Below are 13,788 nucleotides of genomic sequence, written 5' to 3' on the forward strand. Positions count from 1 at the left end.
GCAAGCCACCTAATGGTGAGTGGCGGAGGATACTTTCGGTACCACTACCTGGGAAGAATGATTTCGGTAAGCCTATGTATCGGCTTTATACAAGGGTGATGTACTTGAGGACAATATTATGGAAGAGGATGTAGATGAAGACGAAATGGGTGATGCGATACTGCGTGAAGAGTTTGACAGAGCACTGAAAGACCTGAGTCGAAACAATGCCCCCGGAGTAGACAACATTCCATTAGAACTACTGACGGCCTTGGGAGTGCCAGTCCTGACAAAACTCTACCAGCTGGTGAGCAAGATGTATGAGACAGGCGAAATACCCTCAGACTTCAAGAAGAATATAATAATTCCAATCCCAAAGAAAGCAGGTGCTGACAGATGTGAAAATTACCGAACTATCAGTTTAATAAGTCACAGCTGCAAAATACTAACGCGAATTCTTTACAGACGAATGGAAAAACTGGTAGATGCAGACCTCGGGGAGGATCAGTTTGGATTCCGTCGAAATGTTGGAACATGTGAGGCAATACTGACCTTACGAGTTATCTTAGAAGCTAGATTAAGAAAAGGCAAACCTACGTTCCTAGCATTTGTAGACTTAGAGAAAGCTTTTGACAATGTTGACTGGAATACTCTTTTTCAAATTCTAAAGGTGGCAGGGGTAAAATACAGGGAGCGAAAGGCTATTTACAATTTGTACAAAAACCAGATGGCAGTCATAAGAGTCGAGGGGCATGAAAGGGAAGCAGTGGTTGGGAAAGGAGTGAGACAGGGTTGTAGCCTCTCCCCGATGTTATTCAATCTGTATATTGAGCAAGCAGTAAAGGAAACAAAAGAAAAATTTGGAGTAGGTATTAAAATTCATGGAGACGAAGTAAAAACTTTGAGGTTCGCCGATGACATTGTAATTCTGTCAGAGACGGCAAAGGACTTGGAAGAGCAGTTGAACGGAATGGACAGTGTCTTGAAAGGAGGATATAAGATGAACATCAACAAAAGCAAAACGAGGATAATGGAATGTAGTCCAATTAAATCGGGTGATGCTGAGGGAATTAGATTAGGAAATGAGACACTTAAAGTAGTAAAGGAGTTTTGCTATTTAGGAAGTAAAATAACTGATGATGGTCGAAGTAGAGAGGATATAAAATGTAGACTGGCAATGGCAAGGAAAGCGTTTCTGAAGAAGAGAAATTTGTTAACATCGAATATAGATTTAAGTGTCAGGAAGTCATTTCTGAAAATATTTGTTTGGAGTGTAGCCATGTATGGAAGTGAAACATGGACGATAAATAGTTTGGACAAGAAGAGAATAGAAGCTTTCGAAATGTGGTGCTACAGAAGAATACTGAAGATAAGGTGGATAGATCACGTAACTAATGAGGAGGTATTGAATAGGATTGGGGAGAAGAGAAGTTTGTGGCACAACTTGACCAGAAGAAGGGATCGGTTGGTAGGACATGTTTTGAGGCATCAAGGGATCACAAATTTAGCATTGGAGGGCAGTGTGGAGGGTAAAAATCGTAGAGGGAGACCGAGAGATGAGTACACTAAGCAGATTCAGAAGGATGTAGGTTGCAGTAGGTACTGGGAGATGAAGAAGCTTGCACAGGATAGAGTAGCATGGAGAGCTGCATCAAACCAGTCTCAGGACTGAAGACCACAACAACAACAACATGTATCGGCTCTAATTTCTCGAATTTTCTTCTCGTGGTCAATACGCGGATCGTTACGGGTGACGAAAGCTGGGTGGACCAGTTTGCGCCGGAAACAAAAAGGCCGTCCATGGAGTTGCATCAGCCTCATTCACGACGAAAGAAGAAGTTCAGCACAACCCCCTCTACCTGAGAAGTCATGGTGACAGTCTCCAGAGATTGTGATGGCGTCATTCACGTGCATGTGACGCCAAAAGGGTCAACCATCGATTCAGAAGCATACGTGATGACTCTGAATAAACTCATGAACGGTGTCGGACGTGTTCGGTCGAACACGAATCCTGCAGAAATCTTGCTCCAACACGATAATGCACGCCCACACACAAGTCTGAGAACCCGGGAACATATCGCCAAATTGGGTTGGAAATCTCTGCCTCATCCACCCTACAGTCCAGACCCGGCACCCTCGGACTTACATCTCTCTGAGCCGCGTAAACATACTCCACGGGGAACACACTTTGAAGTTGGCGAGATTGTCAGTCATGCAATGAAAACATGGCTACGCCTCGAGGTTCAAATGGTTCAAATGGCTCTGAGCACTATGGGACTCCTGAGGTCATTAGTAACCAGGACATCACACACATCCATGCCCGAGGCAGGATTCGAACCCGGGACCATAGCAGTCGCGCGGTTGCAGACTGCAGCGGCTAGAACCGCACGGCCACAACGGCCGGCTACGCCTAGAGGGCAAGAGCCTTTACCAGCAGGGAATATATGCTCCTCGACAACGTTGGCGTACTGCCATAGAACGTGATGGAGACTATGTAGAAAAATAGGACATGGACAAGACATATTGATGTATATTGTCATCAAATTCCGACCCTTAACAATAAATAGGTTCTGAGAAAAAAAATGTGGGCATTACGTATTGAACGACCCTCGTAGAATTGGCACCCATCTTGCTGGATCACGCGAAGCGCCGTCTGCGAACTTTTTTATCTCGTCTATCGTTTCAAATCTTCGTCCTTCAAACGGGGTTTTCTACTTTGGAAATGAAAAAAGGCCGCAGGCGGAGGGTAAGGCAGAGCAACGAACTTTTTTTTTTTTTTACTGTAGTAATGCACCAACAGCGATGAATGTGCGCGTTAGTTATAGCGATGCAAGAGGCATGAATTGTCTCGCCACATTTCAGGCCGTTTCCCTCTCACAGGATTCCACGGCTTGATCCTACTGAAATGTTACATTCTGTTGTAACCTCTCAGAGAGTCAGTCATCGAGTGGCACGCACGATTTCGTTGACGCTCCTGGCATGAGCGTCGTCGGTAGACAATGGAAGGTGGCGTCCAGAACGAGGGCCACCTTTAACTTCCGTCCGGCTATTTTTAATTCGTGAGAACCATTATTAACAGTGAGTACAGCTTAAGCACTCATCACCGTAGGATTCCCGCACCCTTTTGTGTGTCTCTGTAGAGGTTTTCGCGAGTTTCACGCAAAATTTAATGCAGACGCGCTGCTCTTCTGAATCTGCCATCTCGGAATTCGCAAACAGTGCGATACAACGTTATACTCAATACAGCACTGAACTATAACTACACAACAGTGAAACTTCAGACAGTTACACATAAAACACCGACGTGTGCAGGGATGCCAACCGCATTTCGCTCCAACACATAATTCGCATAAAATTACGGACGTTCCGGAATTTTTTGAATAGACCTCGCAAGTTGTTCTGCATGTGTGATTGTGGATTGGTGCTCACTGTGTCATGTTTCTGTTGTATGATGGTGACGAGCGAAGGGAGAGGGTGAACCCCTTTCCAGTGCACAACCTACACCTTTCACGAGGTGACCCGCCAAATTCAACGTCCCAATCTGCTGGACGGACCACCATTAACAGTGTGCCGTCACTTTATGAGACGCTGAGGAGAGGTTTGAAGCGTAACCTAGCATAATTGCGGAAATACTGGTGATCGTGATCTTAAGCCACCACCTCCGCTCCTCTCCACGGCCAGGAACCGGCAATGGAAATTTTCATTGGCCACCTGGATTCGGCCCTGTGTACCTCCGACTCGACCACCAACGCACTGGCGTACGTTAGCGACCTCGGCTCGAAAAACAGGGTGGTGGGTGAGACACCTTGAGGTGGTGCACCATGGAATGGGCAGCTGTCACTCTGGCACATTCGACGGACCTTAGCGTCGGTAAGCAACACCATCTACAGTGGGGAGTAGTAATTTTCTTTCGACATTAGGGCCTCCCCGTCAGCAGTTATATTTTATATAATGTAGTTAAGGTTCTTGTCATTCCCAGAATATGATTAAACAACCATTGAGCAACGGCAATAATTGTTACTTGGCTTCAAAATTTTATGAGTACTCTCAATTGTATGTTTAAAAAAATAAATAATCCCTGACGCCTGCGTTTTGTTTTATTTTATATGACGTTAGCAGCGAAAGATAACTGAGGTCAGGCATCATTATAATAATAATTAATAATAACAATAAGTACATAAAAATATATAAAAATCAACATACAGCACTAAAATGGGCAAGGAAAAATAAAAATAAAAGTGAATTATGCTTGCATAAGTCGGAAATTAACTGTATTTTTTTTCCAAGCACGGAAATTTAACTCGAGCTGTAGTACCACTATTTGCCATTTCCCAAAGGTGTGTGCACCATCTTTGATCGTTGTCGATAAGACAATACTCTGATCAGCCCAAATAAAGCGTTTGTAATGCTAACGGAGCTATAATACTCCGAAAACGACCTGTAAAATTTCAAGGTATTTGGTAACTGCATGAAACTTTTTTCCTCTGCCCAAAGCACAGAATATCACATAGTCGTGTTAGGTCTAATTGGCAGACCGCGAACTGACGAGAAGATAATGTGTCATCTTAGAAGTGTAACCGAAGAATGGAAATGAAATTTAAAAAGAAAACGGATAAAAAGTTTTGTGGGACCGTTTGTCTTAAGTTATGAAATAAAATGGATTAGAGAACGTCTGACGTGCGTTTGAATGATGCTCACAATCATGGAGAGCAACTGAGGTGCTCACGCGTTAATGAGACCACTGCCTGGAATTCCACCTGAGAAATATCCTCCCGCATCTAATCTATTTCATTCAACTGGTTTTAGACATATCATTTTTCAGTCTTTTTCATTTTCAAGTTTTGTTCAGCAAGAGCGAAGTGTATTATACTTATGTATTGATAGCGTTGTGTCGATAATCGAGATGGCCAACAAAGACAATCAGACCTCTACAAAAAGGTAAGTTCGTTCACAATACGTACACTTAGTAATTCAGATATACAGAATTCTGCAGTGCTGCAAAGTATTTCGGTGGTGCTGAGCTATATACAATGAGAATAATGTTCTTCATAGAAACACATAGTCTTATATGTTGATACAGTCAGGTGAGGTACTGTAACTAATAATGCTTAACAGCTAATAATTCCATATGCACTTTTTAACCGAGTATAACGAAGAAAGGAGAAGAAAGACAAAACAGAACGAATAGTAGACAGTAGCACTGATCTTATATGCTATTATGAAGCAGAAAAAACTAGAGACATTTTCAACAGATGTCAGAGCTTGACAAAAAATATCTACAGGAAGAAATACAAGTAATATAAATCAGTGGTAAGATCGGACAATTTTTATGTGAATTTGAATTTTTAACGATATATTAGGTACATAATCAGTGTAATACGAACTACAGATGGTTGGAAAATGAGAAGCTATGAGGAGATCTACCGAAATGTACAGAAAAATAGGACATGAAGACAAAGCAAGAGTTAATCTTGTTTGGATTCAGAGAAAAGGTTAACGACGGAGAATTCCTGTGGTTGTGAAAAAAGCAGTTAGCAGTAGCATGCATTACAGAAATAGAAAGACGCTAGAAACAACTTCAATGAATCGGAAATAATAGCAAGAATCTCTTTTAACGATAAAATAATCTAGAAGGCTTTCAAAGAAGAAGAAGTAAGAAATCATTGGTAGCATTTGACAGAAGAAAGGAAAAGACAATGGTGGAGATGTTGGAGCACTCGAACAACTGAAAACGACGAAGTGGAACTAAAGTTGTTACTAGTCGTAACTGATCAATACAAAGATTAAATATATAGTGATACCAACAGATAGCGATGTGTCAATAATCGAGATGGCCAACAAAGACAATCAGACCTCTACAAAAAGGTAAGTTCATTCAAAATACGTACACTTAGTAATTCATATATACAGAATTTTGAAGTGCTGTAAAATATTTCTGTGGTGCTGAGCTATATACAATCAGAATAATGTTCTTGACAGAAACACATAGTCTTGTATGCTGATATAATGTGTAATAGCTAATAATTCCAAATGCACTTTTTACCGAGTATAAGCAATGAGAAGATCTACTAAAACGTACAGAAAAACAGAATATAAAGGCAAAACAAGGGTTAATCTTCTTTGGTCGAGGAGAAAAAAATTAACGAAAGAGCATTCCTGTATTTCTGAAAAAAGAAGTCAGCAATAGCATCCAGCACAGAAATAAGAAGACACTAGAAACAACGTCAATGTGTCAGAAATAATAGCAAGAATATCTTTTTACAATAAAACAATGTAGGAGGCTGTCAAGGCAAAATAAATAAGAAATGAGTAGAATTGGACTGAAGAAAGGAAAAGACGTGGACAAGTTGGAGCACTCGTAAAACTGAAATCAATGAAGAGGAATTCAGGTTGTTACTTGATCGTAATTGATCAGTATGAAGATAAAAAAATATATAACAATAATAATAATAATAAGACATAATCTTGGTTATCAGCTCCGGTTTGAGATATTTTTTGTGTATTCTGTTTCTGTACATGCTACGAGAGATACTGTGGTTGGTTTAGCCTTTGTCCTTTCCGCGACAGTGAGGCAATTAGTTCTGACGTGAGCCCACCATTGGTCTTGTGTTTATTTGGGCAGCTTAAGCTGACACGTATCTCCGAAACATTCGCCTGAGAGCGGAACGGAGAGCTCCCGTGTCAGCCAACACGGCTCTGGATTACGAAAACACAGTGGACCGGTCTTCCCGAACACGATTAAGTCATCTACGGCGCAGCGTGAAAAATTCATGACCCGAAAAGGAATATTTCATAGCGGCCCGAAACGTGCCGTGTTGTTCCGATGACTCGAGGAGGAGGTGACGTACTCAGACGGCTGCCTTTAAGCCCCAAAAGAGATGGCACTCCGAATGACTTTCCGGCTGCGGTCGCGGTGTTATTTTGGTCAATAAATCCACCGACGAGATTACGATAGAGACTTTTTCTCCGTACGGACTTTTTATCTGTACAAATAAGGTGCTAAATTAGGCGATAATCTTAAAGAAAGTGGGGCGAGATGGCCTCGCCCGACTATTACGTTTGATTTGTACGATCACAGCTAGTGGCTGTGCTCACCTACCTGTTTAGGCTGGCGTGCGGCGGTGCGGAGCGCAGTAACGAAAACAAAACGAGAACCGAAGGCAGCGGGCCCGTCTGTTGTCCTTTCTCGTCGGATTGATGGCTGAAGACGCAAGCACTTTTCACACGCACCACACGCAGACAGTAGCGTTATTTGGGGAGGGAGAGGGGTGACGGGAGGGTTGGCGGTGGAAGACGTCGGGGGGGGCAGAAATTATTCCGCTCTCCTGTGGCAACTTTCCTTAAGCGCGGAGGCGCTGGTTGCGCTTTAAAGGAAACGACCAGCGACCGTGAGAAGACGGCGGCAAGAAGAATGAGGCGACGAAGAAAGTGGGCCAAAAAGAAAAAAAGGAAAAAAAAAGGAACTCGGCACAGCCAAGTCGAAGAACTGGGGCACACCCGTGTGAACGCGGCGGCACTGGGGCAGTAAACAGATGTCTGGGCGCCAAACACTGTGCGAAAAACAGTTGACGGCGTGCAACTAGGCCCATACGAGGCAGTCACTGTTCCCGGCGCATCCCTGCCGCCAGGTCCCAGACGGAGGTGAGAGGCGCTCTGTCGAGGCGTTGTTCGTCCCAGGCGCCGTCGACGTCCTGGTGAGTGGTGCGCACCGGGCGACGTCCCCCACGGCACTGACTCGGGTCCAGTCGAAGCGCCGCACCTGTTGAGGCGGGTCGCGGCCGAGTCGATACTCTCGCAACAGGTTATCGACGCTGTCCGCTGGGCGTCGACGCTCTGTATCGAGGTATATCGTCGGTAGACTGGTGGGGAAGGATGGGGAAAATCTGGGGAAGGGTAGGGATGGGGTTGAGAAGAGGGGAAATAAAACAAAACGACTGGAGTGTCAATGGCCAATGACACCTGTTTCGATATATCGATACCAGCAGAGAAAAAGTCGAGGCAGAACGAGGAGTCCGAAGGAAATTCCGTGTCAGCCTTTCGTGGTTACACCGTATCAGTAAGGAATAAGTGGTTAATCAATTTATTCCGCTAATCTGGGTCTTTCTGAAATGTAGAAAGATAGTAATTTGGGTTTTTTATGAAATGGCTCAAAAAGAAACGTTGTTTTATTGGCACTCTCTGGGAGAATTCATATATATTTTATTTCTATATTACGACGAAGAACGTTCTAAACAGTTGGGCAGAGGAGAATCGAACAACATGATAGACTGCTGACTGGAAATTCCGTGTTAGCCTTTCGAACTTATATCACACTTATACAGACTAAGGGATTAATCTGTTCATTAATTTTATTTAGGACTGTCTAAGGCACGGAAAAATTAATTTAGGTCTATTAAGATATGAATAAGAAGCATGTGGTTTTGTCAGTACGTTCTAGAAAAAAATAGTATATAATTTTACGATATTAAGACGTAAAATATTATAAAAATTTAAGAATCAGAAAATGTAATGAAAATATTGTGACATTATGCAAGGTACCAACGAAATGAGAGGGCGAGATTGGGCATAAGGAAAACCTGTAGCGAATGACTGCCTGTAAGTTTCGATAGCAGCAGAGAAAAAATCGTGGTAGAATACGGTACCCGAAAAAGATTTCGTGTCAGCTTTATGTCCTTATAACATACCTATAAGAAATAGGAAGTTGAATTGCTCTTCAGTCTGGTCTGGGAGTGTCTAAAACGCAGAACCATTAATTTAGGTCAGTTAATAAATGGTTCAAAAGTATGCCACCTTATGATTCATTCCAGCTAATGTAAACGACGGTGCGTTTTAGGCAAAACGTTGTAAATAAATTTAAAAATGAAAAAGTTTAAGAATAATATTGCGGAATTGTACAAGTTGTCGACGAAATGAATAGCTCTGTGCAACATCCACCCAGTTGGCCGCCCTGTCTTAAGTGCAGCAGACCAAGGATGCAGACCCAGTCTCCATAGTCCGTGTTCTCGAATGTGGCAGAATGTGAGATATGTGTGGTCTTGGCGAATACACTTAGAGGCTGCGATACCTAACAGAGAAGAGGAATTGATCGAACTCGTTTCTTCGACACTCGTCCAATATGACAGAAGCTACATACATAAATTTCCCGTGTAGAGCTGTAGCTTACAGACGTGCCCCTGTAGCTTCAGTACCAGAGAAACGTAGAAAGAGAGATTTTTCGTTATCTCGTCCCAGAATGCTCCTCGATACGTCGATCTCGAGATAGTTTTCACTACGCTGTGTGGCATTAAGTTTCAGATTAAGCACTAATTTCACAAGGATCTGATAACCATTTTTGCAGTATCATACGTTTCGCACAAAGGTGAAGTTGCAGAAAACGCTTTATCTAAAGGTGAATCTTTGTCAATATGAGTGTTCTGCACTAAGCCAGCTACAAAATTACATACACTATGACACACTATAATACTATTCGTATGTTGCGGTGGGATTTACTGATGGTTTAGAAGTACAACAAGATTAATGTCTGCTCTAGTTACGCTAGTTGGCACTTCAGCTTTTCGCGATGACAGATACAGGTTTGGGTTATCAGCGCACCGCGAATACTGCTGTAGCTATCGATAACTTTATTGTTTCCATACAAACCAAATGGCTGTTGGGGATAGCTTATCTGTCACAGCTGTTAAGACTAAACTCCTCTAGAGAAAAATTTTATGCCGTGCTTTGAAGCGATCTAGCGTTCCAGGAAATAACGCAGTTTTTATCCTTGCCAGGTACTGAGTATACGACGCCCTTTCAGCAACAAGTGAGAGGAAAACGTGTATCACTGCCTCACACAAGAAATCTAGAAGCACGCGAAAGAGGTTTGCGAAAGCAACGCGAACAGTATGTTGCCAAAATTGAGTGTATGGTGCTTTAGGAAATGGAGCACGTTTCTCGATTACAGACACATTTTGCGCGACACTTGTTACACAGCTGTAATTGTCGCTAACAATTGAGAAATAAGTGATTCAGCTAAAATGTTGCCAGTGTAATGTGCAGTATTTTTTAGTATAGATGAAATACGAGACACATACGCACCGAACTATGTTTACTAAAGCTGTCTGTCACCAAATATTGACGTACGAATTATAAAATCATCATCACGCAACGTTCTCGATTTTCGGACAAACACTGTAACACCAAGTCTCAAGTACGAGTGTAATATTCGAGTAATAGGGGTTATTGTCCAGTGACACTAACTGGAAGATTCTTACCATAAAAAGTAGATTTTTGGTATGGCGAGTAGGATGATGAATAGGTTCCTAGAAATTGCTTGCCTTTTTGATGCGCGAATTAATTTTCGCGACGTTGTATTCAATGGCAATAGGTAAATATTCCAGATGGCATTGAGACGCAGCGTGTGTAAACTCTGAGAATGAAACAGCTTTGTCAAGAAAGCTGCTTTTGTTAACGGCAGACTAGTTCACAAAACTGCATTCAAAACAAAACAAAAAATTTGGCGCTACCGTTACGGCATATCGTAATAGATCTGTTGGTGACTGCGTTGATATGCCAAAATGAAATTGCTCTCTGCTACAGATCTGAAGTTTTAAACCGTACTCATAGTAAAGACAGTGGTCTTAGATAATCTACATAGGGAGTGACAATATGTAAGCACGCTGCATCCCGAAAATACCGAAACTGATACGGAATGGGGAACGACTGTTTTTTTTAGCCGAGGTGACAATAAGGGCACGAAAATCAAGGAATTTACAAGTAGATCGTTAATGTGTGGGTGTGTTTTCTTTGAGAAACTATAGAACCTGAACTCACTTGGCCAATAACGACAAATCTAACACTCGTGACAGTAAACTATAGCGATTTTACAGCAAGGCCGATGTCGCTGGAAAGTTATTTTGCATCTGTAATATTTACTGTAGAAGAGTGATTTTTTTTTCGCCACGAATCGTTAGTGATTTACGTTTTAATCGAAGGTGTCGGGATGAACTACGCATTTACGCTATATTTGCTGTGGGTAGTAGCAAAATAGTGTCTTCTACTAAGTGCAAAGTGCATCATCCAGTCAACAACTGGATTTATGGAAGTGATCCGAAAATACGAGCAATTCGATTTTGTGGAGGAGGGTATGGAGGAGGGAGGGAGAGAGAATTGGGTGACAAGACAATACACTCGATGTTTCTCTGGCTTCGTCAGTATTCACGTAGATCACGCAGCGCCGTTCAGAAGTATTTCCCAGTTGCAACAAGTGGAGAGTCTGTTGTCGGTGAAGTACATGTCTCCAACGTTTTCCAAGAACTGGGAGCGATCTCTTCTCAAAATTATCGACGACTGTAGCTGTCGTCAAAAGTTCAAAGAGCAAACCACCATAAACAACATCGATTTCTTACACTGTTCCAAAGTTCTACCTTACCATACGAAGTGTACTACTTTTTTTTATGCGAATGGGGAAGAGAGTGTAGGATTTACATTTCAGTCAACGCTAGTTAGAGCACAGTACACGCACATGTAGTATTTGTCGTGGGTATAGGCAAATTTAGGTCTTTTACTGAATCCACAGTGAACTGAATCGACAATCTTGCTGGTGAAATTGGGTCGAAAGTAGTTACGATTCGGAATGGGAAGTGGATGGCAAGACAGTGCACACACGAAATCGCTGCGGTTTCGTCAGTATCGGCGTCGAGACCGCATTTCCAGTCAGAAGCTGTCCCGCTGCGGAGATGTTGTTATCGACGCAGAAAGAGGCCCTGGAGCGAGGCGTCCAGGAGCGGCTGGAGGACGCCCGATACGACGCGACGCACTGCTGCTATGCTGACGCACGGCTCCGCTGCGTTCCGATCGGGACTGCGCCGCGGCAGCTACTGCTGAAGGCACGGCGAGCCACGCGGTTTCGCCACTGAGCCGTCCGGCTCTGCGCATGCGCGTCGCCGCCGACCACTTTGCAGAAGTTGGCCCTCGAGTTGCGCTCCGCCGGTAGCGGCCGCTGCGGCTCCGGCCTCGCCGGGTTTTGCAACAGCTTCAGACCAGACCCGCTCCCAGCCTGCGTGCGGTGCGGCCCCACAGCACTAGAGCTCTGTTTGCTCAAACCGTAGGAGGTACACCGCGTGTCTGTAAACTCAAGAGCAGGCGGGGCTTTTGGTGGGGGAAGTGGCCTTTCTCTGAAGAACGCTGACACCGGCCTACAGGGGCACCCAAAATCTGTTGCACTAAAAAACTAGAAACCCGCCTCGATTGCGAAAAAAGCACCTAGTGTTAACCTAGGTTTCGGCGTAGATAACTACACCTTCTTCAGTACAATCAGACCCAAAAGTGCCTAAGAAGACCTTTGTCAATGATTAAAAGAACTCCATGGCGATACATTTCTAAACGAAGAAAAGGAAAACACAAACAGTAAATATGTACAAAGTCAAAACCACTACTTAACTTAATGTCAAGGCCTATGTTCGGTGGGCTATGACCCGCCATAAACTGCACCTACAAATGGTCGCTCACTGACACGCCCGACCCGCTACCTAAGCACATGCGCAAGATAAGGGAACTTACTTGAATGCACATGCGCATACAAATACGAGAAAGTTTATACATGGGTCGTGGCTCACCATATATCAAAAAACAGAATGGATAGAATAAGTGACGATCTAAATAGGAGATGAAATCTAAAACTAACCGCACACGGTTGCTTATGCTAGGAAAGGAGCATATATATGAAGCTGGCTATGACAACAGGAGGATCTCTTAAAAACTATACCTAAAGCCAATGTTGGTCTGGGGCAGGGGGGGGGGGGGGGGAGGGGACGTAATCTAAAGACGTCATGGTAAGAAAGATATAGGGCTAAAAGGTGAGGTGTTCAACGGGCTAAAATCACCTTCATCGTAAGAGGAAAATCAGGATAAAAAGAAAGAAGATGAACAGCTTGGCCAACGGCGCTCGCCAATGAGCGCGCGCATGTGAAAAATCCCCAGATCATCAGATTTACAAGTATGAAGAACAAACTAAAGGTCGGAAAGCTTCAAAAAATTTTCTGTTTCTTAGTATGAGTTGGTCGTTAAGGATATTGTCTTTATCATGTTGCAGATGCTTAAAGATCTGCATTTCTTCCAAAACATCCAGTTTTAAGCCCTTAACCTCGGCATGAAGTAACTCGATATTAACTGGGGGGCTCGGTCGCATGAGCCGTTTTCACAAGGTGTTCCGCATTCAGTAGAGCCCTTAGTACCGTCATCGCTTCTAGTAGGAATATGCTCTTTATACCTGAGACCCAGAGCTCGTCCCGTTTGCCCGATGTAAAATTTTGGATAATCCCCGCATGCAGGTGGCGCAGTGGTTAGCACACTGGACTCGCATTCGGGAGGACGACGATTCAATCCCGCGTCCGGCCATCCTGATTTAGGTTTTCCGTGATTTCCCTAAATCGCTCCAGGCAAATGCCGGTATGCTTCCTTTCAAAAGGGCACGGCCGACTTCCTTCCCTGTCCTTCCCTAATCCGATGAGACTGATGACCTCGCTGTCTAGTCTCCTTCCCCAAAACAACCAACCAATCCCCGCATGTAAATTTATATACTCCTGATTGGGAAAGTTTATCGCTCTTATTGTGCAAGGAGTGGATTAAATTCCTATGTAAACTACACTCCTGGAAATTGAAATAAGAACACCGTGAATTCATTGTCCCAGGAAGGGGAAACTTTATTGACACATTCCTGGGGTCAGATACATCATATGATCACACTGACAGAACCACAGGCACATAGACACAGGCAACAGATCATGCACAATGTCGGCACTAGTACAGTGTATATCCACCTTTCGCAGCAAT

The 13,788-nt window shown here is 43.5% G+C and overlaps 1 protein-coding gene across 1 annotated transcript in view; it reads right to left on the reverse strand.

Annotated features, from left to right (window-relative positions):
* LOC126291499 (uncharacterized) overlaps window positions 1-12,003 on the reverse strand; it is a 430,162-nt gene extending 418,159 nt beyond the window's left edge. Inside the window, exon 1 of the mRNA XM_049985006.1 lies at window positions 7,079-12,003. The gene's annotated coding sequence lies outside the window, so the exon portion shown is untranslated. The remainder of the gene's footprint in view (window positions 1-7,078) is intronic.
* Window positions 12,004-13,788: the final 1,785 nt, after the last annotated feature.

This window comes from Schistocerca gregaria, chromosome 9 (genome assembly GCF_023897955.1).
Source record: "Schistocerca gregaria isolate iqSchGreg1 chromosome 9, iqSchGreg1.2, whole genome shotgun sequence".
NCBI lineage: Eukaryota > Metazoa > Arthropoda > Insecta > Orthoptera > Acrididae > Schistocerca > Schistocerca gregaria.